This window comes from Triturus cristatus, chromosome 7 (assembly GCF_964204655.1).
Source record: "Triturus cristatus chromosome 7, aTriCri1.1, whole genome shotgun sequence".
NCBI lineage: Eukaryota > Metazoa > Chordata > Amphibia > Caudata > Salamandridae > Triturus > Triturus cristatus.
In genome coordinates, this window is record NC_140590.1 from 529,135,780 (window position 1) to 529,158,623 (window position 22,844).

The window sequence follows — 22,844 nt, forward strand, 5'->3', positions numbered from 1 at the left end:
TGTCTGTTCTCATCTCGGAGTCCGAACATCCTTGGCCAATTCCCAGTGGAGCTGTCCTATGCAGCCATAGAAGAGTTTGACCCTGGTTCACCCCCTCTGCCGTCACCTACCCAGCCGGACATCTGACATTGTTTTCCTCGCCTCCCCGTTATGTTTCTTTCCCTCTATCTTTCTCTGATGTCTATACTTGGAATGTGTAACTGAAGTAATTATGTAATCTTTAGCTTGCTGATCCTCATGTAAAGCGCTCTGATACCTACGGGTCTAGCCAGCGCTATATAAAACTTTGTTAATAAAAAAAACTGACTCTGACTGACCCTGGGCTCTGCCTAACCTGGCCCAGGGCCAGTGCTATGCTGAAAGACACACATTTAGAATCCATCCAGTGAAAACACCTACATCCACTAGGGTACACTATGGTATGGGGTACCCCTGTGATTGGCATGACCTACCCTATCAGACCCATTAAATAATAAGGCAGGGGGATTAAAACTACCTAAAAGTCCCTAGTCCACAATAGGGAGTGGCAGTTTAGAGGCCAGCATCTTTTTATGCACTTGCATGTGTGCACTGCTGAAGCCTGAGGTCAGTTTGAAAGTAGCCCTGGGTGGCAGGACTGCTTTTAAAAAGTAAATTGTGCCCAAACTCGATGTTGGTGTTTGGGGCACTTAAAAAGGAATAACATACAATGTTTGGCAAATTAGGACCCTCCACCCCTCGGTGCCCCAGGGGTGGGGGGTCAGGTAATTATAAGGTAGAGTTTTATATGCCCTGGGTTAAGTGAAATTTCAAATTTCACTCCCCACATTGTGATAAAGTGCTCCCCAAATTCGACTTTGATGCTAGGAGCACTGTGGAGGGAGGATCTGCAATATTGTTACAGATTCAGAGCCCCTAAAGTCTCCCCTAGTTGTCCCATGGGGTGGGGGTCTGGTAGATATAAGTGAAGTACTTATAAAATATGTTTTTATAAGCCCTAGTGCTGGAAAATGGGCCAAGTCATTTTCCCCATTGCAAATCCCATGCCACATAGGTTAACATGGCAAGAAGTTATTAACTAATAACTCCTGATAGGAGAATGATAGAACTTCCATTCAAAGACTTCCCAGAATGGTAGTGATGAATCCAACAATACGATGTTGTTGAATTTCTCTTAAAATGTAAAGAAAGAAGGTATAAGACTTTCTTGTTTGTAGGTCCAGATTCAGCCTTCCAGTGGTCTGTCCTGATTGGTCAGAGTTAAGTGGATTAGCCAGGCTGCTTTGAAGAGGTGATAAAGAGCCACGGGGTTAACAGCTCTGCTGGGAGGGCAGTGTGCTGCAACACAGGAATGCCTGACCAGGGGGAGGAGTCGTAAACCATGGTCTTCAAAGGGAAGGGGAGAACTCAGTGTAATTTACATCTTCACTCTTTTGACCCAAAGCCAGAGCTAGGCTTATGGAAGGAATGCACGGATGCAAGGGGTAGAGTCTATGGAAAGTAGCCATCCTAGGGGTGTGTTTAGCCAGCTCTTACTTCCCTGCTGGAAAATCAGCCATTATTAATTTGGATGATTTGGTGCACTCTCGGACAAAACAATGCCACACTCTACAGGATGTGGTCATATCCTTGTGGGGTTGCCCTGCTCCCATTGGTCAGGAGTGACCTCCTGCTTGACCCAGAGAAATGGGAATACGTATCTGAGATGGACAGAGCCTCTCAGATCTGCTGCTTGAAACTTAAGGAAGCAAGATGTTGCCATGCTGAGAAGTTGGGGTGCAAAGTTCTAAGGCCTGTCCTCTGAAGACTGCACCAGCTGAAACCACAGCTCTGTGGATTACCTTGCTGTAAAAGAACTAAAGAGTGGACTCCCTGCAAGCTACAGGTTAACAGAGCTCACCTGGAACATCACCACCAAGGATCCTCAACCTGGAGAACTACCAGTGGATTTGTAAGGGTTTTGTCCAAGTGGATTGGGGAAACTGAAATCCTCAACTTTCAAGGACCATCTTGGAGCTTCCAGACCCTTGGAGTGAGTTTGAGACACTTTAGGACCCCTTGGGGATCTTCTGGAAGAAGTTCCAGGAGTTTGTAGAACTTAGGAGCAACTTTGGAAAAAAGCTCCATAGGGGGACCGACTCAACTTGGTCAGCCAAGCCGCCTGCCTTCAACCGCGAGCCAGCCAAGCCATCCAGGTTTGTCCCACTAAAAGCTCCGTAGGTCCGACTTCCATAGTTTGATCGGGAGTAGAAGAAATCGGGGGCCGGTGAACCCTCACCGAATCCAGCCTGGTCGAGAGCATCGAAGGACCCCACGAGAAAAAGCTCCATAAAGTTTCTAAGTCCGAAGGTAAAAACTGTGACTGGGACCTCCCGCGAGGGGTAGCCGCTCAGGGCTCCATCACGGTCGGCCTGAAACTTTGACTTTGAGCAGGTCTATCATGACCAGATATCCCAATTTGGTGCTATAGGCTTCTAAGTGCTATAGAATGCTAAATCTTTGAAAATTCATATCTCTGGTTCCCTACACTGGATTTTTGTCATTTTGCTGTCATTTTAAAGATAAAAATATTTCCTATTTTTACACATTGGTGTTGGATTTTTATTATGTGCTGTGTCTTAATTATTTACTGAATTGGTGTTTTTAAATGCTTTACATACCTGTCTTTGAAGTTAAGCCTGCCTGCTCGCAGCGACGTTACCAAGATTTGAGCATAGGAATAATTTTCTAAGACCTATTCTGAGCCCTATACTGTGTAAGTGGCCTTGTTGCCAGTGGCAGACCTACATCTGCCCCTGCCAATAATCCCCTTTCCAACATTTAGTACTCAGCGGTGCAGATGAGAACTTGTGTTTAAAAAGTACACCTTTCAGTAAAGTGAATTAAGATTATAAAAATCCTCTAAATTGCCTTTGAACAAAACTTTTGAGTTTGATTTTTGGAATTTTGGACTAAACAGTTTTTAATCCATTGTTTTGATTTTTATAAATTGTTCTAAGTCTGTTGTGCCTTGTTGTTGTGACCCAATACTAGGGAACTATGGAGCTGGACCTGGCTAAACTGTCCCAGTTCAGTATGGCTGATCTTAGGGTACAGTGTAGGCTTAGGGGGCTGCCTGCTTCCAACAAGATTAGGAAGGCAGGGTTGCTTAAGTCCCTACAGACCTGGGCTGGGGTAGCTGAGGAGATTCAAGAGGGGATGGAGGGTTTTTCCTCCAACCTCACCCAAGAGGAGGGTGAGGATGATGCCTCTTCCATTATCTCTAATGTGAGCCCAGATGTTGGGAGTGGGGAAAGTTCCCTTACTAAGGAACCACCACTGTCCCTTGCAGAGAGACAGCTTGAGACTCAATTAGCTTCGATTGCCTTGGAGAAGGAGAAATTGGAATCGGCTAAGAAGAGATGAGAAAGGGAGGAGGCGTTGAAAATAAATGGTTGCAGTGAAAATGATGAAGATTTTGAGATGTCCAGGGGTTGTGCATTTGATCCTAAACTTCCCAAGGGTATAGTGCCCAAGTACACAGAGGGGGATGACATTGACAGGGTCTAGCAACTTTTGAGAGGGCCATTAGAATGAGTAGGGTCCACTCTAGGTATTGGGGTGCACTTCTGTGGGAGGTGATTCCAGTAGCTGGGAGGGATAGGCTCCCGACCCTGAAGGGAGAGGATTCAGAATCATACCAGCAGATGAACGGATGCTTAGTCAAGAGATTTGGTCTGACTTCAGAGCAGTACAGGGTGAAGTTTAGAGGCACCCAGAAATTGAATTCAAAGTCGTGGGTAGGCTTTGTGGACGTTTTAGTGAAGGCACTGGAAGGCTGGATTGTTGGTAACAAAGTTGACACATATGAGAGATTGTATAATTTGTTTTTGAAAGAACATATTTTGACTCATTGTGCAGAACAGAAGTTACGCCAGTATCTAGTGGACTCTAAGCTGACAGACCCCAGAGAGCTGGGGGAAGCAGCTGATGAGTGGGCAAGAACCCGGGTTTTCATTCAGCACCAGGGGAGTGACCAGAAGAAAGGAGGACAGGTCCCTTCCCCAAGGGAAATCCCAAGGGAAAGAAGGTCAAAACCAGAAGGAGTCCTCCAAAGACCCACAAAAACCTGCACAAGGAGGGGGGGGGGGCGAGCTAACCCAAATTCAAAGGGAGGTGGAATCAGGGAAAGAATTGTAGGTTCTTTGATCCCTCAAAAGTGGGTAAGTGCTTTGACTGTAACCACCCAGGGCACAAACAGGGAGATGCTGTCTGCGCCAAGAAGCTCCCCCCTAAGGGGCCATCCACAGGGATTGCCAGTGTAAGTGTAGGGGTGGAGAGTGGTGCCCCAGAGAGGGGTAGTCAGGTGGTGGAAGCAACCTTAATGTCCCTGGGTGGGGTGAATATTGCAACCCTTGCTACCTTACCTCCAAACATGGACAAGTACAGGCAGAGGCCAAAAGTGAATGGGACTGAGGTTGAGGCTATCAGAGACACTGGGGCTAGTGTAACTATGGTCCTGGATGAGCTGGTGCCTCCAGGAAGGTTGCTACCTGGTGAATTTCACCAGGTGACTTATGCAGACAGCACTACCAAACTCCATCCTATGTCTGTGGTAGATTTAGAATGGGGAGGTGTGACAGGCCCTATGATGGTAGCTGTATTTAAGGTGCTCCCAGTCCAGTGTTTACTGGGCAAAGATCTTGAAGTCTCTGTGTGGTCAGAGGTGGAGAGAGGACTCCATATGAAAATATTGAAGCTCCCTGAGTGGGTATGTGCTGTGACTAGGTCACAGACTAGCCAGAAGGGAGAGACTGGACACTTGGACCCTGGAAAAAAGGGCCAAGCATCCAAGGACAAGGGCACTGGGCCTGGTGAGCCAGCCCAGGGAACTAAAGAGGCGCAGGAAGAATCTAACCCTGATGGGGAGGATCTGGCCTCTGAGGGAGGGACTCCATCCCTGCCAGCGCTGTCAGATTTGGCAGAACTGACAGGAGAAGGTGGACCCTCCAGAGAGGAGTTCAGTAAGGGACAGCGTGACTGTCCCACCCTTGAGAGCTTGAGGCGGATTGCTTTTAAGCAAGAGGAGGGGGATGATAGTGGGTTTCACAAACTCTACTGGGAAGATGGACTGCTTTATACTGAGGCCAGAAACCTCAAGGAGGGGGCCACCAGGAAGTTGGTGGTGCCCCAGAAGTACAGAGAGTCCATCCTGACTTTGGGTCATGATATCCCCTTGGCAGGACATTTGTTGCAAAGACATGGAACCGGTTGGTGAACCATTTCTACTGGCTCCATATGTCTGAAAAGGTAAAAGAGTTTTACAGCTCCTGTGTCACCTGTCAGGCCAGTGGCAAGGCAGGGGGCAAGACAAAATCTCCCCTAATACCACTGCTAGTGGTTGGGGTTTCCTTTTGAAAGAGTGGGGATGGTTATTGTTGGTCCCATTGCCCACCTACTGCGTCAGGGAATAGGTATATGTTAGTGGTAGTGGACCATGCCACTAGGTACCCTGAAGCAATACCTCTTAGAACCATTGATGCTCCTGCAGTGGCAAGAGCACTCCTTGGTGTGTTCACCAGTGTCAGTTTTCCAAAAGAGGTGGTATCAGATAGGGGCACGAACTTCCTGTCCAGCTATCTGACTGCTATGTGGGATGAGCGTGGTGTCAACTACAAGTTCACCACCACATATCACCCACAAGCAAATGATCTTGTTGAGAGATTCAACAAAACCCTGAAGGGCATGATAAATGGGTTGTCAGAGAAACTCAGGAGGAGATGGGATGTTGTCCTCCCGTGCTTACTGTTTGCCTACAGGGAGGTGCCACAGAAAGGGGTTGGTTTCAGTCCCTTTGAATTGTTGTTTGGACACCCTGTGAGGGGGCCATTGAGCCTGCTGAGAGAGTCTTTAGCGAAGGCTCTTGAAGAAGCAAAGGACAATGTGCTTGACAATGTGCTAGGCCTGAGATATAGAATGGCAGAGTACATGTACAAGGCAAACAGGAAACTGGAGGCCAGCCAGGAGCTCATGAAGCACTGGTATGATCAAAAGGCTACTTTTCCTGAGTATACTCTAGGACAATTGGTGTGGGTGTTGGAGCCTGTGGCTCCCATGGCACTCCATGACAGGTGGAGTGGGCCCTATCCAATCTTGGAAAATAAGGGTGAGGTTGCCTATTTGGTTTACCTTGGCACCCCCAGGAACCCTCATAGGGTCCTGCATGTGAATAGATTGAAACCCCACCATGACAGGGCAGACATGACCATGTTACTGGTCACTGATAAGGGTGTGGAGGAGGAAACTGAGCCTGTGCCCGACCTTCTCTCCCCTAATGTGCAAGAACCGTCACTAGAGGGAGTTGTGCTCTCTCCCAAGTTGACAGACCAGCAGCACAGAGACTGTAAGCAAGTGCTGGAGCAGTTTGCTGGCCTGTTCTCTTTGACCCCAGGCATCACTGAGTGGTGTGTGCACCACATTGACACTGTTGACAGCCTACCTGTCAAAAATAAACTGTGTAGGTTGGCTGACCATGTCAGAGCCAGCATTAAAACTGAGGTTTCTAAGATGCTGGAATTGGAGTTAATTGAACCGTCTGAGGAGTCCATGGGCCAGTCCAGTGGTGCTGGTACCTAAACTTAATCCTCAGGGGGGACCCAAGGACTTAAGGTTCTGTGTGGGCTACAGAGGATTGAATGCAGTACCGAAGACTGAAGCTCACCCTATACCTAGAGCTGATGAGCTCAGTGATAGGTTAGGAGCTGGTAAGTACCTGAGTACTTTTGATTTGACTTCAGGTTACTGGCAGATTGCCCTCACTGATGGAGCAAAGGAGAGGTCAGCATTCTCCACACCAGAGGGACATTCTCAGGTCAAGATAATGCCCTTTGGCTTATAGAATGCACCTGGCACCTTCCAAAGGTTGGTGAACAGGGTCTTGTCTGGGTTGGATCAGTTCAGTGCAGCTTACCTGGAGGATATAGCTGTATACAGTTCTACCTGGGGGGATCACTTAAGCCACCTAAGGGAAGTGCTTCAGGCCATGCAGCAGGCAGGCCTGACTATTAAGGCAAGTAAGTGCCAAATAGGGCAAAAACTATTTTGGATTGGACAGCTCCTGTTCCTGTTACCCAGGCTCAGGTCAGGGCATTCCTTGGACTGACAGGGTATTATAGAAGGTTTGTTCAGAACTATGGGACCATTGTGGGGCCCCTTACAGAACTCACTTCTAAGAAGAGGCCCAAGAAGGTGGATGGGACCCCAGAGTGTCAGAAGGCTTTTGACACTCTGAAAGCTGCTATGTGTTCAGCACCAGTGCTCCTGGCCCCAGACTACACAAGGAATTTGTGGTTCAGACAGATGCTTCAGAGCAAGGGATTGGAGCAGTGTTGTCACAGCTAAATGAAGAGGACCTTGATCAGCCAGTTGCCTTTATTAGCAGGAGACTTCTTCCCAGAGAGCAGAGGTGGAGTGCCATTGAGAGAGAGGCTTTTGCTGTGGTTTGGTCTCTGAAAAAGTTGAGCCCATATTTGTTTGGTACCCACTTTCATGTTCAAACTGACCTCAGGCCTCTCAGATGGCACATGCAGATGAGAGGGGAGAATCCCAAGCAGCTAAGGTGGTCCATTTCCCTACAGGGAATGGACTTTACAGTGGAACACAGACCTGGGGTTGTCCATGCAAATGCAGATAGACTTTCAAGGTTTTTCCACTTAGCTGAGGAGGACTACCAGGGTGTAGGTTAGTAACCCATCACCTTACGTTTGGGTGGGCTATGTTGCAAAGTCATCCTGTGCCCTGGGCACCCCCAACTTTTTGCTGAATGGTACTGGTGGTAACTGACTCTGACTGACCCTGGGCTCTGCCTAACCTGGCCCAGGGCCAGTGCTATGCTGAAAGAGACACATTTAGAATACAGTGAAAACACCTACATACACTAGGGTACACTATGGTAAGGGGTTCCCTTGTGATTGGCATGACCTACCTTATCAGATCCCATTAAATAATAGGGCAGGGGGATTACAACTACATAGAAGTCCCTAGTCCACAATAGGGAATGGCAGTTTAGAGGCCAGCAACTTTTTCTGCACTTGCATGTGTGCACTGCTGAAGCCTGAGGTCAGTTTGAAAGTAGCCCTGGGTGGCAGGCATGCTTTTAAAAAGTAAATTGTGCCCAAACTCGACGTTGGTGTTTGGGCCACTTAAAAAGGGATAACTTACAATGTTTGGCATTTAGGAACCCCCAGGGTCTCCCCTAGTTGTCCCAGGGGTGGTGGGGGGGGGGGTCAGGTAATTATAAGGTAGAGTTTTATATGCCCTGGGTTAAGTGAAATTCCACATTTCACTCCCAACATTGTGATAAAGTGCTGCCCAAATTCGACTTTGATACTAGGAGCACTGTGGAGGGAGGATCTGCAATATTTTTACAGATTCAGAGCCCCTAAAGTCTCCCCTAGTTGTCTCATGGGGTGGGGGTCCTGTAGATATAAGCAAAGTACTTATAAAATATGTTTTTATAAGCCCTAGTGCTGGGAAAAAGGCCCACGTCATTTTTACCATTGCAAATCCCATGCCACATAGGTTAACATGGCAAGAATGTATTAACTAATAACTCCTGATAGGAGTATGATATAACTTCCATTCAAAGACTTCCCAGAATGGTAGTGAGTAATCCAACAATATGATATTGTTGAATTTCTCCTAAAATGTGCAGACAAGAAGTTATAAGACTTTCTTGTTTGTAGGTCCAGATTCAGCTTTTCAGTGGTCTGTCCTGATTGGTCAGAGTTAAGTGGATTAGCCAGGCTGCTTTGAAGAGGTGATAAAGAGCCCCCCCCCCCACCCGGGGGTTAACCTGCTGGAAGGGCAGTGTGCTGCTACACAGGAATGCCACAGCAGGGAGAGGAGTCATAAACCATGGTCTTCAAAGTGAAGGGGAAGCCTCAGTGTCATTTACAACTTCACTCTTTTGTCCCAAAGCCAGAGCTAGGCTTATGGAAGGAATACACAGATGCAAGGGGGGAAGTCTATGGAAAGTAGCCATCCTAGGGGTGTGTTTAGCCAGCTCTTACCTCCCTGCTGGAAAATCAGCCATTATGAATTTGGAGGATTTGGTGCACTCTGGGACAAAATAATGTCGCACTCTACAGGATGTGGTCATATCCTTGGGGAGTTGCCCTGCTCCCATTGGTCAGGAGTGACCTCCTGCCTGACCCAGAGAACTTGGAATAATTTTTTGAGAGGGGCAGAGTCTCTCAGATCTGCTGCTTGAAACTTAAGAAAGTAAGACGTTGCCATACTGAGAAGTTGGGGTGTAAATTCTAAGACCTGCCCTCTGAAGACTGCATCAGCTGAAACTACAGCCCTGTGGATTACCTTGCTGTAAAATAACTAAAGAGTGGACTCCCTGCAAGCTACAAGTTAACAGAGCTCACCTGGAAAATCACCACCAAAGATCCTCAACCTGGAGAACTACCATTCGATTTGTAAGGGTTTTGTCCAAGTGGATTGGGGGAACTGAAGTCCTCAACTTTCAAGGACCATCTTGGAGATTCTTTCCAGACCCTTGGAGTGAGTTTGAGATGCGTTGGGACCCCTTGGGTAACTTCAGGATGAAGTTCCAGGAGTTTGGAGAACTTTGGAGCAACTTTGGAAAAAAAGCTCTATAGGAGGACCGACTCAACCTGGTCAGCCAAGCCGCCTGCCTTCAACCGCGAGCCAGCCAAGCCATCCGGGTTCGTCCCTTTAAAAGCTCTGTCAGTCTGTCTTCCAGAGTTTGACCGGGAGTAGAAGAAATCCGAGGCCGACGAACCCTCACCGAATCTGGCCTAGTGAAGAGCATCAAGGGACTCCACGAGAAAAAGCTCCAGAAAAGTTTCTAAGTCCGAAGGTAAAAATTGTGACCGGGACCTACCGCGAGGGGTAGCCACTCAGGGCTCCATCGCGGTCGGCCTGAATCTTTTACTTTGAGCCGGTCTATCGCGACCAGATATCCCCATATGGTGCTATAAGATTCTAAGTGCTATATAATGCTAAATCTTTGAAAATTCATATCTCCGATTCCCTACATTGGATTTTTGTCGTTTTGGTGTCATTTTAAAGATAAAAAAAATCCTATTGTTATAAATTGGTGTTGGATTTGTATTATGTGTTATGTCTTAATTATTTAGTGAATTGTTGTTTTTAAATGCTTTACATACCTGTCTTTAAAGTTAAGCCTGCCTGCTCGCAGCCACGTTACCAAGGGTTGAGCATAGGAATAATTTTCTAATATCTATTCTGAGCCCTATACTGTGTTAGTGGCCTTGTTGCAAGTGGCAGACCTACATCTGCCCCGGCCAATAATCCACTTTCGAACAATATATATCTGTAAAAAGCTGCTGTGCTCTTTCCTTTTCATGCATGCAGTGCAGCAACTTCAGTTATTACACTGTCTGAAAACATGTAAATCTTCCCCTTCATTTCTATTACCTACTGGTAGTCGCCAGTATGTAGTTATAGTTAGGACCTAGTTTCCATAGGAAAAGTGTTTTTTGACTTGCCTATATCGTTGGCATTGGTTGACGAATCTTCACTATTTTTTTTTTTTAAGTGTCAAGTTGGGTCTTGTTGGGCATGGAAAGTTTAGAGGTGTCCGTCAAGCGGGGGCTGAGAAAGAGGGGGGGGTAAAAAAAGTGTTTTTCCCATGTAATTCCCAGAGGGATTTTGAACGCAACTACAGCCCAGACTGCTGAATGAAATTACACCAAATTTGGCAAAAAGCTAGCTCTTGGTCCAGAAAGAGTACTTTTTATTATTTGGTGTAAATCTGTTCAGTAGTTTTAGAGTTATTAAAATAAATCCACATTAGTATATCTAGGGATGAAAACCCTCCACAAACCCTCCTGATCACCTGCAGAGATCTGATTGGCTGCTAGCACTTCAACCAGGAAATGTTGGTAGCCATCTTGGGACTCGGTTTCAGCCGAGTTCCAAAAAAAGCTTACAAAAAAGAAAAGGGGGCAGGGTGGGAATACCCTGATGCCCTAGCTCTGGTCCTGGTGTCCCTTAAGGACCTCGCAAGGGCAAAAAAGATTTGAAATCTAGACGGAGTTGTAAATCTGCAGTAAAAAAAGAAAAAACAAGCACTGTCTCCCATGCTCGTTTTACATTATAGCCCCTGGGTGGACCAGGTCCTGGGGCCAGATTACTTTATTCAAAACAAGTCGAGGGCCCACAGGACCCCCCTCCTAGGGTCCCTCTCCTCAGCTTCAGGGAAGCCCCAGGGGCCACCACCACTACGGGGCTTTGTGTTTAATAATGGTGGGGGCCGTGCAGACCCTCCACCTTGTTGTCCTAGAAACCCCCGGGAACCACCACCTCCCAAATATATAATACTGGGCGGGAGGCCGTTGCCCACCAGAGTCGGCTCCCTATGTCCCAGGCTGCACCCCCCACCCCTTGGGATATAGCTGTTTGTTCTGAGGTGGCGGGAGCTTTAACAGCAAATACATATTCACTGAGAAAAACCAAGATTAAAGTAAAGGTATGGTTTGATGAATTTCTCAGTGACAAAATTAATGTTTTCAACTAAAGAAAGCACTGAAATTCACCAGATATAATTAGCAGAACTAACTGGAACTTGTGTCCCGTCATGCACTGCTTATGACCTTACATTTGACATCACTAATGACATGTTCTATGACATCATTGATGACATCAATTATTGGCATCTCAAATTATATCATTGATGACATCACTGATGACATCATCCAATGCGTTACTTTTCTATCGAATTTTCAATAGCCTGTGTCCAGCTAATCAGTGTAAATGCTTACAAAACGCATGTGCTTCTAATACAGCATAGCTGTGTTCCTCACAACTTTTTGGTTCTGCCGAAAAAGTTTCCAACAGGAGATAGATTTTCAAAGTTGGGGGTGGTATTGCCGTTATCTTTCAAACTCTTTATAATTGCAAAATTGTGGACCCTTGGATTCCTAATTGTGAAGCCTTGGTCTCTTCCATTCCTTTTAATCATAAATTCACATTCTCAGGCGCCCTGGTTTATCGCCTTCCTGAGCCTCTGCTTATTTGGTGCTCAGTCTTTTGTGATCTACTGGCTCCCTATGTTCTTCGCTCTGCTAATTTTTCTGTGCTTGCTGACCTTAATCTTCATCTTGAGAATCTTGGAGATAAATCAGCCTCTACTTTCATTAAGGATATGAATATTCTCAATCTTTTTTTGTTAAATTCATTCCCTACTCATATTGCCGGTCATCTTCTCGACCCTATTTTCTCTAATCTTTCTAACATTTCCGTTGCTCTGCCAGTCCAGCTTTGCTGGACTGATCATTTTGCTGTGACCTTTTCTATCAAGCTTCCCAGTACCTCTTATATTAGACCAACCTTACAGCACAAAATTCGGAATTGGTTTAAACTTAATATGCCTTCTCTAAACAAAGCGCTTCTGGACAATATTCCTGTTCTCGATTCTTCTCCTGACCAACCTCAACTTAGTATGCATTTTTGGCTCTCTGCTGCCACTGACGCTGTGTTACCTTTTGTTTCAAAACCTCAGTTTAGGACACATTGCCATGCTCCTTGGTTCACCGACTCTCTTAAACAGGAGAAAAAGCGTGGTAAAGCATTAGAAAGGCACTGGAGGAAACAATATCTGCCTGCTGCCAAACTGGAGTACTTGGGAGCTCTAAAGAAATACCACGCCCTATGTAGATCGGCGCGTGCTGCCTTTTTCATTGATAAGATTTCTAGCTCTCAGCACTGCCAGAAAACTCTGTTTAGGGTGGTTAATAAACTCTCTGCCGCCAGTGCTTTTTTGCCTCCTTTGCTTTTCCAACTTCAATGCAATGAGTTTGCATTGTTCTTTACAACAAAGTCAAGACCATTCACGCCCAACTTGCTGTGGATGCTATTCAACAAGGGAATACAATGCTTCCTGTTGGCCTCTTGGCAGGTTCCCCTGAATTTCCTTCCCAAACCTCTGTGCCAGATTACTCTGAACAGATTAGCTCTTGGCCCCTTCTGGACTTGCCTTCTTTGAAGTTGTCACTGAGCTCTATCAAGTCTGGCTCTCCTGCTGATCCTCTCCCCCTTCTAAACTCAGTCTCTTGGACGATTCAATCTTTCCTGTGATTCTTAATTTACTTAACAAGTCTTTAAGTACAGGTTTACCAAAGGGGTGATAGCATACCCTTGTCGTTCCTTTACTAAAAAGGGAAGGTCTTGACCCACTTTGTTCGTCCAATTTTTGTCAGACTTCAACTTGATTCCTGGGGCACCTCTGCGCTCATCCTGTTGGATTTGAGCGATGCGTCCAATACGGTGTCTCATTCCATTCTGCTGGCCATATTGTTGGCCTGGCTCTAAAGTGGCTGAAGTCTTTCCTTACTGACCGCACCTTCCAGGTTTTCTCTAACGAAGTTAGATCTCACACGTTAGAGTTAACCTCTGGAGTTCCTCAGGGCTCCATTTTAAGCCTCTTACTTTTTAATATATATGTTCGTCCCTTGGCCGACATTGCGGAGAAGTCTGACTATCTTCTCCTATGCTGACAATACTCAGATCGTCTTCTCCCTTTCCACAGCTCAGCACCAGGATCCCTCCTCATTGCAGCTTGGCCTGAGGAACGTTTCAACTTGGCTGACCAGTAGTGACCTGAGGCTTAAAAGTTCTAAAACTGAGGTTCTTCTGAGCAACAACCCTGAGCTCTGGGGTATTAAACACTGGCCTGATAATTTGGGCCCTGTGCCTATTCCGGTCCCCAAAGTTAAAAACCTGGGTTTTATTATCGATAAACAGCTCTCTCTTAAACCGCAGGTCTCCAGGGTGGCGTCATCCTGCTTTGCTACTCTCAGGTGGATTTAAAAAATCCTCTGGTTAATTCCACTGGCTGCTCAGAGAATGGTTGGGCAGGCTCTGGTGGTATCCAGGTTGGACTACTGCAACGTCCTGTATTTGGGTGCAGATAAATCCCCTTTACATCGATTACAGGTCATTCAGCACACTGCTGCTCGTCTTCTTTTCCACCTGCCAAGTTCTGCCTTGGCGCCTCTCTGCTCCACCAACTTCATTGGCTTAAAATTAATACGCGTATTGAGTTCAAGCCTCTCTGCTACATGTTTCGTGCCAAATAAGTCCTTGCTCCGTCCTGTATTCAAAGCCTGCTCACACCTTATGTTCCGGCTCGACATTTGTGTTCTTCAAGCCTTTCATTAATGTCAGTTCCCAGGGTTCGGCTCGTCCATATGAGGGGCCGCTCCTTCTCTTGTCTTGGCCCCAGGCTCTGGAATGCCCTGCTAATTGACCTTAGGGGCTGTCATTCCCTGATTGCATTCTGTAAAGGCTTAAAGATGTTGCTGTTCAGTGATTTGGTCTGATTTTTTTGGGGGGGATCTTGCCCTTTGTCTTTGTCTAGCTGTGTGTCAGCCTCCACAGGACTAGCACCAGGAGACCCTGTCAGGTAGCTGCGCGCTCTATAAGTTTAATAATAATAATAATAATAATAATAAGATTCTACATAGTAGATGTTAACTTTTGTAAGCCATGAGTTGTTAGAAAGAATTGTGTCAGCATGATCATTTATAATTAAAATCGAAAAGTGTGTGCACCAGGTAATAACCTATATGCATGTACTTGTTTTGCTTTACAAGATGCGCTATCTGTAAAGTTTTCTCCACAGTATGAAGGATGCAGGTAGTATGATCTTTAGTACCTTGAGATCTTGGTTATTTGTTAGCAAATAGTGTCTTTTTGACAACTGTTTCATAGAATGTACACTGATTCTTTTCAATACTCTGTGGAGTATTTCACATGAGAGTTTCACTGTTTTCAAACAGTGTGCTAAGAATGATCGCTCACCTTAGAGTAAAAACATTTTATAGTACTTAATCCTCCACTGAGATCAACTTCATTTCTTTATGTAGCTTTGGTGTGTGTCTGCTGTTTGACACAGATAAAAGCTGTCTATAGTAGGGCATTTGTTTTGGAATTGGGATTCACTATTTTGGGTTTCTCTGAACAGTTGTATACAGATTGAACACCATACTCAATGAAGGTTTCCTATGTATCTGTGGTTGATTATTAATATGAACTATGCTAGATGTAAAGTGTATGGTATAGGGTCAATGTTGCACAAAAATCATGCTTTCTACACCTAAAGGAGTTATATCTGTGATGGTAGTAATGACGGCTGATGTTCTCCTGAGCTATTTTGTACTTACCGTCAGGCCTCTAGTACCATATTAATTTATAGTCCACTATTCGGGAAAGTGAAGTTTGAATGATGTCATCAGTGATGTCATCAGTGATGTCATCAATTATGTCATTTGAGATGTCATCAATGATGTCACAGAACATATCATGAATGATGTCATATGTGAGGTCATTATCAGTGGACTGCAGGGGTGCAAGTTATGGTTTGCTCTGCTAACTGTTAATTGGTGAATTTCTGTGCTTTTTAGTTCAAAATATTAGTACTATCACTGAGAAATTCACCTAACTTTAACATTACTTTAACCTTTAGGTTTTTCAGGGAATATATGTATATATATATATATATATATATATATATCTATATATATATATATATATATATATATATATATTATCTACTGGCGGTCGCCAGTAGATAGTTATAGTTAGGACCGAGTTTCCATAGGAAATCTCAAAATTCTATTTTGAATAACTTTGGCGCCGGTTGACGATTCCTCGCGAAATTTTCAAAACTAATGGGGCGCTCCGCTTAGCTCCTACCCTGGAAGTCTCGGGGTGATTCGTAAAGCGGGGGCTGAGAAAAAGGGGGGGTCCCAAAACACGTTTTCCCCATGGATTTTTCCATGGGGACTTTAGTCGCAGCTACAGCCTGAACGGCTTAACATAATTATGTGAAATTTGGCAGAGAGGTAGCTAAAAGGTCCATGAAGTGCCTTTTGCAGGTTTGGTGTAAATCTGTTCAGTATTTCCAGAGAAAAAAGCATTTAAAACAATATATATATCTGTAAGCGCGCAGCGTACGCGCTGGGTGCGCGCACTCGGCAGTGCGCGAGCGCACTTCTGATTGGTTGTTAGAAGTAAGTAAACATTCGAATCAGTGGAAATCAGGAAGCGGCGGCCGCCATTTTGTCTCTTGCATAAAGAGGGGGTGAGAAACAAAGGGGGAGAACGTGTAAAGGGGGCAGAGTGGGGAGATATTGACCCACTAGGCATTGTAAGGGGGTCACAGTAGGACCTTGTAGGGCAAAAAAAAAAGAATATTTTTTTAAAAAATTTCGTCGAGTGCGCGCACCCGGAAAAAAAACTAATAAAAAAAAAGAATAAAAAATCGCATTTAAGTGTTTAGATATAAGGTGGCTCTAAAAAGAGCCCTTGTGTTCATTGTGTGTTTTTTGGTATGATTCCTTTTCTTCACCTCTCTTTGTTCATTAAAATTTAAAAAAATTTTTTTTTTTAAGAAAACCTCCTTGGGTGCGCGCAGCGTGCACGCACCCCCAAAAAAAAAAAATTTAAAAAAGAATCCCCCAAAAATATTTTTGGGCTTAGTTTTTAGGTGGCTCTGAAAAGAGCCCTTGAGTTAATGTAGGGAAACAGGAAGAGAAAAACGAAAAAAAGAAAAAACATCTATGGCCTAGAGCACTGATGCGCATCAAATTTTCATTGAAGGAGATCAAGACTGGTCTCCCCCACAGAAATAAGACTACCGCAATCAGTGCACCGTGTAGACAACCTCGCCAAACAAGGTGGACCAACAAGTGGAGTAGAAAAAGGTGAAGGCACCATCGCAGTAGAAGTGCTTGCCTGAGCTTCCGAAGATGTGTTCGGCTGAGCTGCTGCAGATGTCGTCGGCTGAGCAGGTAGAGGGTTTGCTCCAGAAGCTCGATGAAAAGATACTGGATGCATTGCCTCAACATGCCTCGTCATTGTGTGTATGCTAAAAGAATACTTCTTGTTAGCATTCCCACGTGATAAGACTTTTTGACACAATACACAAGTAACTTTCGGTGCATTCACTTTTTTTTGTCCCTCAGGGAAAGTAAAAAACTGCCATATAAAGCAGTCTTTCTGCTTCCTGTTCCTCTGTCTCTCAAGAGTGTCCTGTTCACTCTCTGAAGATGGTTGCTGCTCAGCCATTGTCTCTCAACAACAGATTAGCTCCTTCTCCAAGGGAATCAGAACTAATAATGAAGAAAGTGGGAGTGATGTTGGAAGAATCTCGAACTGAAAGTACTTCAAACCAATCAAAAGTCATTATTGTGGATCACATGACTTGCAATGAGGGGATTGGGTGTGGTGTTGAAACAATCAGAAACTGAAAGTAATGAAAACCAATTAGAAGTGTTGTTTTATTATGAACATAACCCGAGGTGCGCGCACGGAGCAAGCTCGGAGCGCGCACCCGGCAATTACGCATGCGCAAACGCGTACGAGCGCATGCGCAAACGTGGTATGCGCGTACGTAACGCGCATACGTAGCACACGCGTATACGCGAACGACAGAGCGCGTACTCTACGCGTATACGGAAGTGTACCGCGTGGAGCACGTACGACACACGCACGCATGCGTACGTACGCATACGTACGCACGCATGCATACGGTCGCATGCGTACGTACGCGTACGTACGCATGCGTACTGGGTGCGCGCTCCGAGCGTGAAAGTAAACGTATGTATGCGTACGTAACTGACGTAAAACGGAATTCTTAATAAACTTACGCAAACGTACTAGGTGCGCGCTCTGAGCACGCACCCTAAGAATTAATATAAAAAAAAAAGGACATAACCTAATAGAAAATATTAACTATGCTGTTCAACTTTATCCTAATTGCACATTTTTTAAAAAATGAGCCAAACAAAATTAAAGGATAAAGATAATATATAAATGAATACATAGGAAATTTTTTTAAAAACAAATATTTTAAAAATATAAATAAAAAATACATAACTTAGCATTTAAAAAACCTTGCAAATTCACTGAAAAAACCATAGGTTTCACACACGTTATAGTTAGGAATTAGCATTTAAAAAACCTTGCAAATTCACTGAAAAAACCATAGGTTTCACACATGTTATAGTTAGCTGGACATTTCACTCGTACAAAACCAATGAAATTCCCCCGTTATAGTTAGTTCAGCTAACTATAACTCGCGCGCCCGCAATGCACTGCTGATGACGTCACATATTACATCACTCATGACATGGTCAGTGACATCACTCATGATATAACTGATGCCTCACATTATATTATATTACATTACTGTATAAATCATGAGCTATGATGAACAAGTCTAGTATTGTATTTTACAATTACAATAAGTAACTATGACTAGATTTAGTATGTTGAAAGCATCCACATCATGGTAAAATCTTTCTTCTATGTCAATGGCAAACAATTATGCACTGTCACTTTAAAAGGGACATTCACGAGGGGTTCGTCATGTGATCAAGGGCTGTTGAGCCCGAAACGCGTCATGGCGGCAGAGCGCACAAACAAAAAATAAATTGAATTGGGTACAATTTACTGGAGTCCGTCCCCTTCTTGATCCAGGACAAAGAGGATCGTTCAAGGAAAGGTTGACTGCTGTATTTACCAGGAAACGGCTTCCCTGGTTATCGACGGACCCCCTCCCGGCTGTGGTACTTTGACAAGAAGCTGAGTTCCGGGTCTCGGCCCGGAAGTGATTGGATTCTCCAGGAGGAGAGAGCCGAAGTTACCCCCGGTCACAACAGGCACGGAAGCTGAAACCAAACGTGGGCAGCAGCGGTGAACTCCCGAGTCGGAGGGCGAGGTGAGCGACTGCGGCATATCCACAAGGTACGAGCGGCCTTTATTGACGGGTGGGAGGTATAACCCAAGCGTATACAGATTATCTGTTTTCAAACACGCAATCACAATTCCAGCGCTAACGATGTCGGCCGACGTCTTAAGAGGGAGAGAGGAAATCGCGGAGGGCATTTTTGTGGAAAGAGCGTCCACACAATCTCCGAAAAGGAATGAGAATGAAGGAACTAGCAAAGGCAAAAATAACCTTAAAGATTTATATAAAATATTAGAAAAAAAGATGAAAGCTGAACAAGCCAAATGGTGGGAGCACAAATCCCTCACAAGTTACCTGGAAGTCAACAGAGTCCCACGTGGGCTCCGGATCTTCTTGGCTCCCAGCTACGAGAAGCCCAATCCAGCCATGCTCAAAGAGTGGGCCGAGTGCAATCTGGCAGCGTCAAGTGAGCTAATGAAAGTATTAATCAAATATGCCCACATAGATAGATTGGAGCTGGTATCAGAAATTGAACAATTGAATATACAAATTGCAGCTATGGAAACTGGAGAGACCAAAAACAAATGGCGTGACGAAATGATGAGCAGATTAAAAAAAGAAGAAGACATCATTATACAAAGAAAGAGTTTTAAATTCCAAAGGGATAAACAAGACTACGAGCGTGGGCAGATTTTCACCTTCGCACGCAAGTATGATGCAATTAAAGCCTCATCAAAAAACAACAAGCTCCCTATCCCGTCTGACACGGCGGGACCCAGCCATATACAAATAACGTCTTCAGTCTCAGACCTCAGCTCAGCTGTCGACAGCGAATCTGATATCGAATCCAACAGGGGAGCGACAGGAGGTACAACCAACTCCAAACACACGCTAGTCGATGAACTCCATTTATTACGGGACGAGCAGCGCCAAACCTTGCGCCCAAGAAATCTTCAAATGACAGGAACCAAAAAAGAAATTTCAAAAGAAATGAAAGAAGGAAACGAGGAAGGAAAAAACAAAGGGAGATTCAACAAAACCCAGAAAAGGAATTGGCGGCGGTAACTGATCTACAATCCCAATCACCCAATACCATCATCAATCTAGCCAATGTCAATCTAGATAAAGCAGAAGAACAACTCCTTGCACTAGGACTTTCTTTCTGTCCCGAAACCAACTTCGACTATGCGCAAACCAGAGCGGATATTTATCATTTTATACGTAAACTCAAGCTCCGTAGATTTCATGCTCTCAAATCCAGCAAAGAACCGGATATCTCTACTAATATGAACCCATCAGGGGAAACCATCCAACTAGCCATATCCGATGTCCACACCCTAGGTGTATTACAGGACTTAGAAAACAACGTACCAGCGAGCACCCTGTCCCCCTCCTCTCAATCTATCCTGGCACAACAACACCTTAATACAGACCAGAGACCCAAAACCAACTTCAAACCTAAGTCCAAGTTTGTGCCAATCCTACCTAGAGATAAGATTGACATATTCAGTGAAACAGTGGTTGCGGAAATAAAAAAAGACGGCATGCACGAAAAAGAAGTATTCTTTTCAACAACAAAAATACCATCAATTAATTAAAAAACTGAAGGAACAAGACAAAGTGGTCATCCGCAACTCAGACAAGGGTGGAAATGTGGTGTTATGGCCCCTGCAACAATACACTGATGAAGCAATGACTCAATTAAATGATAGATTATGCTACAGGATCAGCAACAAACAAGCAACAACACAGGCGCAAAATGAACTCTTTACACAACTACTAGCGTGGAAAAGTATTGGCCTTCTTAACCAAGATGAATACAAATTTATGAAAAAAGATCATCCCATCATGCCGGTAATTTACTTCATACCGAAAATACACAAAGACATCCAAAATCCACCAGGACGGCCAATAATATCGGCCAAGCAAAGTCTACTCGAAAATGTATCCATTTACATAGACTCTTTCCTACAAGATCTAGTCCAAGCACTACCATCATACGTCCAAGACACATCTGATTTCCTGAGGCAAATATATAATTTCCAGTGGAAAGACAATTATCTTCTAATAACCTTGGACGTTGCTAACCTCTATACTTCAATCAATCATAAAGATGGACTGAGAGCGGTAGAATATTTTTTATCCAATAGACTGATCCAATTCCATCAGCACAACAAAATGTTGATCAGTCTTATCCAGTTTTGTTTAAACAACAATTTTTTTATGTTTAATCAACAAATCTACCAGCAACTACGAGGAGTAGCCATGGGGGCTAGCTTTTCACCAAGTTATGCTTGCCTCCATATGGGCTATTGGGAAGAGACTGTGCTAAAAACCACACATGCTATAACAATGACTAATCATGTGATAAAATGGATGCGTTACATTGACGATCTTTTCATAATTTGGTGTGGCAGTGAAAGTGAAGCTCTGAGGTTTATAGATGACATTAACGACAATAATCTCAATTTGCATTTTACCAGTACCATTGACACTACAGAGGTTTGTTTTCTTGATGTGAGGGTATATGTAGCAAATAACCAGCTTCAGACAAAACTGTATCGCAAACCCACTGCAGGAAACACCACGCTACATTCCTCAAGCTTTCACCCCAAACACACTATTCACAGCATCCCATATGGTGAGATGCTAAGGATTAGAAGAATCTGCAGTACTGAAAATGACCTAGCAATTGCACAACAAGAAAGCAAAAATAGATTCATACAAAGAGGATATAGCAACAAAACCATTGAGGAGGCTATACAAAAGACTAGGTCCATGAGTAGGGAGGATTTACTATTTAAACCATCAAACAGTAAAACTAAATCCATTAGCAGTCAAACTGGTACCAACAAAATAGATGAGATAAGACTAATCCTAACGTATAACAAACAAAAAGACAGCCTTAGCAAAATCATTAAGAACAACTGGTATTTGCTACACCTAGACACACAACTGAATGAGATTATTCCATCCAACCCAACCATCACTTTCAGAAGGGCACCATCTACTAGCGATTTCTTGGTTAATAGCAGCCCAGAAATTAAATCAATAACAAACTGGCTAACTAAACGTAGAGGTTTTTTTAAGTGCCCAACCTGTAAAGCTTGTAGACACGCAATAAACAAAACATCATTCATTACTCCTTTTGAGGAAAAACCACACATGATCACTAAAAACATGTCTTGCTAAACGGAATTTGCCATTTACGTGTTGGAGTGCTCCTGTGGACTGCAGTATGTGGGATCCACAAAGCTGCAGGTCCACAAGAGAATTCTCCAACACCTACGTGCAATTACCAATATAGACACCAATATAGACACCTCATATCCGGTGGCCCGGCATTTCAGGGATTGTCATGCAAGTAACATACAATTCCTTAAATATTTTGCAATTGACTGCATTCCGCCTCTTAGAAGAGGCGGTGATCGTGAGGCTCTCCTCAGAAAACTGGAGACCAAATACATACTGGAATTGGACAGCAAAAGCCCACAGGGGCTTAACACCACGGAAGATCTTTATACGTGGCTGTAAGAAATCTATAGCTAACTGAGCAACAAGAAACTTAAACAATATAGATTTCTTCCTCCAAGGCTCTCCACTGAAAGACAATGTTATCTACACACAACACAGATATTTTTATACATGTCTGCAATTTTCCTTCCGCCACCTCTCTCTCCCCCTCTTTTCCCCGTTGTTATCTTTTCCCTTGACCTACATTCCATTCCTATGAATCACGATTTATAGAGAAAAAAATTCTTTGAAAACAATTGTATAAATGCACAGGTGATTCCATTGCACTATTTTGTACAACTATGCACTTTACTTGCCGTTTTGCACAATTAGAATAATACCATGCTGTCCAGCAATTGCTTAAAATGAATTTTTTAACAAACCTTGTTTTTAACATGCTTTTACCATTTGTATTGCTCTGGTTTTATATGTGCAGTTTATTTATGTATTTATACATTCACAAATGCACTGAGTGTTATATGAGCCAATAGCTCAAGCCTCACATTATATTATATTACATTACTGTATAAATCATGAGCTATGATGAACAAGTCTAGTATTGTATTTTACAATTACAATAAGTAACTATGACTAGATTTAGTATGTTGAAAGCATCCACATCATG